This window comes from Chrysemys picta, unplaced genomic scaffold (genome assembly GCF_011386835.1).
Source record: "Chrysemys picta bellii isolate R12L10 unplaced genomic scaffold, ASM1138683v2 scaf314, whole genome shotgun sequence".
Taxonomy (NCBI): domain Eukaryota; kingdom Metazoa; phylum Chordata; order Testudines; family Emydidae; genus Chrysemys; species Chrysemys picta.
In genome coordinates this window covers 31664-36169 of record NW_027053021.1, presented here as the reverse complement: position 1 = coordinate 36169, position 4506 = coordinate 31664, and positions in this window count along the sequence as shown.

Genomic DNA, 4506 nt, shown 5'->3' with positions numbered 1-4506 from the left:
TGAAGGAATGCCTAACATAGTGAATGCTAATGGGAAGGGGGTAGCTTTAGCAGATAAAATAAAAAAAGAACAAGTTAAAAATCACTTAGAAAAGTTAGATGCCTGCAAGTCACCCGGGCCTGATGAAATGCATCCTAGAATACTCAAGGAGCTAATAGAGGAGGTATCTGAGCCTCTAGCTATTATCTTTGGAAAATCATGGGAGACGGGAGAGATTCCAGAAGACTGGAAAAGGGCAAATATAGTGCCCATCTATAAAAAGGGAAATAAAAACAACCCAGGAAACTACAGACCCCAGTGAGTTTAACTTCTGTGCCAGGGAAGATAATGGAGCAAGTAATTAAGGAAATCATCTGCAAACACTTGGAAGGTGGTAAGGTGATAGGGAACAGCCAGCATGGATTTGTGAAGAACAAATCATGTCAAACCAATCTGATAGCTTTCTTTGATAGGATAACGAGCCTTGTGGATAAGGGTGAGGCTGTGGATGTGGTATACCTAGACTTTAGTAAGGCATTTGATACGGTCTCGCATGATATTCTTATTGATAAACTAGGCAAATACAATTTAGATGGGGCTACTATAAGGTGGGTGCATAACTGGCTGGATAACCGTACTCAGAGAGTTGTTATTAATAGTTCCCAATCCTGCTGGAAAGCCATAACGAGTGGGGTATCGCAGGGGTCTGTTTTGGGACCGGCGCTGTTCAATATCTTCATCAACGACTTAGATATTGGCATAGAAAGTACGCTTATTAAGTTTGCGGATGATACCAAACTGGGAGGGATTGCAACTGCTTTGGAGGACAGGGTCATCATTCAAAATGATCTGGACAAATTGGAGAAATGGTCTGAGTTAAACAGGATGAAGTTTAACAAAGACAAATGCAAAGTGCTCCACTTAGGAAGGAACAATCAGTTTCACACATACAGAATGGGAAGAGACTGTCTAGGAAGGAGTACGGCAGAAAGGGATCTAGGGGTTATAGTGGACCACAAGCTAAATATGAGTCAACAGTGTGATGCTGTTGCAAAAAAAGCAAACCTGATTCTGGGATGTATTAACAGGTGTGTTGTGAGCAAGACACGAGAAGTCATTCTTCCGCTCTACTCTGCTCTGGTTAGGCCTCAGCTGGAGTATTGTGTCCAGTTGTGGGCACCGCATTTTAAAAAAGATGTGGAGAAATTGGAAAGGGTCCAGAGAAGAGCAACAAGAATGATTAAAGGTCTTGAGAACATGACCTATGAAGGAAGGCTGAAAGAATTGGCTTTGTTTAGTTTGGAAAAGAGAAGACTGAGAGGAGACATGATAGCAGTTTTCAGGTATTTAAAAGGGTGTCATAAGGAGGAGGGAGAAAACTTGTTCACCTTAGCCTCTAAGGATAGAACCAGAAGCAATGGGTTTAAAGTGCAGCAAGGGAGGTCTAGGTTGGACATTAGGAAAAAGTTCCTAACTGTCAGGGTGGTTAAACACTGGAATAAATTGCCGAGGGAGGTTGTGGAATCTCCATCTCTTGAGATATTTAAGAGTAGGTTAGATAAATGTCTATCAGGGATGGTATTTGGTCTCATAGACTCATAGACTTTAAGGTCAGAAGGGACCATTATGATCATCTGGTCTGACCCCCTGCATGCTGCAGGCCACAAGACCCTTCCCTGGACTGTGCCGTTGAAGTCCCCAATCCTGTGTTTTAGTGACTTCAATCGGCAGGGACCCTCCTGCTAGTGATCCCTGCCCCATGCTGCGGAGGAAGGCGAAAAACCTCCAGAGGCTCAGCCAATCTACCCTGGAGGAAAATTCCTTCCCGACCCCAAATATGGCGATCAGTAATACCCCGAGCATGTAGGCAAGAGTCTCTAGCCTGACCCTTGTTTGCCATTATGCTATTTACGTACCATTGCTTGGTTTTCCTCGGCTACTATGTTTTACCATTAAACCATTCCCTCCATAAACTTATCCAACTTAATCTTAAAACCAGACAGGTCCGTTGCCCCCACCGTTTCCCTCGGAAGGCCGTTCCAATATTTCACCCCTCTGACGGTCAGAAACCTTCGTCTGATTTCAAGCCTGAACTTCCCCACGGCCAGTTTATATCCATTGGTTCTCGTGTCCACATTAGTACTCAGCTGAAATAATTCCTCTCCCTCCCTTGTATTTATCCCTCTGATATATTTAAAGATAGCAATCATATCCCCCCTCAGCCTTCGTTTTGTCAGACTAAACAACCCGAGCTCCTCTAATCTCTTTTCATACGACAGGTTTTCTAGCAGGGGGGGCAGGAGGGATTCTGGCAGCAGTGAAGTGGGTTGCGGGGAAGTTGAGATCTTGACCCAAGTCATCCCAGACACTAATGCTAAGCCACAGGATGGCAGCATCTAGTGTCAGTGGAGTCCAAACACTATTTCAACCCCACAGTTTTCGATGAACTTCCCACAAGGAGAGGTGATGAGCACCCCCAGCAACACACACACACACACACACACACACACACCACTCCTGGTGGTGGGAGGGGAACAGGAGAAAGGACAAAAGAAGTAAGAGATGAAGAGAAAGGAAGGAGGGATGGAGGAAAAGTTAAAACAAAAAGGACAAACCCTAATGTCCCCAGTGATTCTACGGCACAAAATCCAAGGGATGGAATAAAATTCTGCCATCTTAAACTACTGTTTTCCATGCCTAGAATTCAGCTGGCACCACGTGGATCAGACTGAGCAGCTGCCAAAACCTCTTGGAGGCTCTTACCTTCTAAACAGGGACGTCTGTTTTCTAGTAAAATCAGTAAAAGGAAAGGAGAAAACTCGAAAGAGGCTCCTGCACGCACTCACGTACGTGAACCCTAATACTCTCTCAGTCCTCAAAGAAAGACCCCGAGAAGGAGACTTGCTGAAGCAAAGCCACAGGGTCTCTGAGGTTTCCCTGGCCCTGTGCTCCTGTCCTGCCAGGCTGATGTCAGCATCTCTCTCTGAGGTCACCACCTCCCTAACACATTTGACCAATAAGCTGACATCCTGCAAAAGGCCTTTGTGATGTCACTGCCACACCCAACCAAACCCTGAAGTGCTAATGTCCTGCTGCTGGCCTGACACTTTGAAGGTTTGAGGTTGTCATAACTATAAAGGGAAGGGTAACAGCTGTCCTGTGTACAGTACTATAAAATCCTCCTGGCCAGAGACTCCAAAATCCTTTTCCCTCTAAAGGGTTAAGAAGCTCAGGTAACCTGGCTGGCATCTGACCTAAAGGACCAATAAGGGGACAAGATACTTTCAAATCTTGGGGAGGGGAAGGCTTTTGTTTGTGTTCTTTGTTTGTGTGGGTGTTCGCCCTCGGGACTGAGAGGGACCAGACATCAATCCAGGTTCTCCACATCTTTCTAAACAAGTCTCTCCTATTTCAAACAAGGCGTGTTAGTTTTCCTTTGTTTTCTCAACTTGTAAATGTACCTTTTACTAGAGTGTTTATCTTTGTTTGCTGTACTTTGAACCTAAGACTAGAGGGGAGTCCTCTGAGCTCTTTAAGTTTGATTACCCTGTAAGGTAAATTTCCATACTGATTTTACAGAGATGATTTTTACCTTTTTCTTTAATTAAAAGGCTTATTTTTAAGAACCTGATTGATTTTTCCTTGTTTTAAGATCCAAGGAGTTTGGATCTTGATTTACCAGGAGTTGGTGGGAGGAAGGAGGGGAATGGTTAATTTCTCCTTCTTTTAGATCCAAGAGGGTTGGATCTGTATTCACCAGAAGTTGGTGGGAGGAAGGAGGGGGGATGGTTTATTTCTCCTTGTTTTAAGATCCAAGGGGTTTGGATCTGTATTCACCAGGGAATTGGTGAAAGGTTTCTCAAGGCTACCCAGGGGAGGAAATTAGCCTTGGGATGGTGGTTAAGCTTAGAAGTTTTCATGCAGGCCCCTACATTTGTACCCTAAACTTCAAAGTGGGGATACAGCCTTGACACAGGTACTCTCTGTGGATCACCCCACTCAATGCGTCTTCATTCTAGGAAGCAAGCCGGCTAGACAGTAAAACATCACAGGCTGCTCCCAATACTACACTCAGTGTTTCCAAAATTTGTAGACTTTATGGCCACAAGAGACCTTTAGAGCATCTCATCTAAGCCCCTGCATATCATAGGCCTCCTGTATAGTACAATAGTTACTTTTTGGGCACACACATTCCAGAAAGGCATCTAGTCTTCATAAAATGACATCAAGAGATGGAGAATCCACCACTTTCCCTTTTAGTGAGTGCCAGGGGGCTCCATTTCCCCTTCCACTAGCTCCCCATTTACAGGGAGACAGAACAGTACCTGCAGCAGGGAGCGGGAGTTGCTGAAGGCCTCAGAGGCGCAGCCCCTGCAGTGTCTCGGGCACCTGGCGCAAGTGGCGGATGATGCGGGTGCATCACTTTGGCCGTGACGTCCTCCTCCTGCAAGGGAACGAGAACCTGTCAGAGACTCAAACGCCCCGAGGAATCAGGGGGTATTAAGGGCACCTGGAACCAGCAGTATT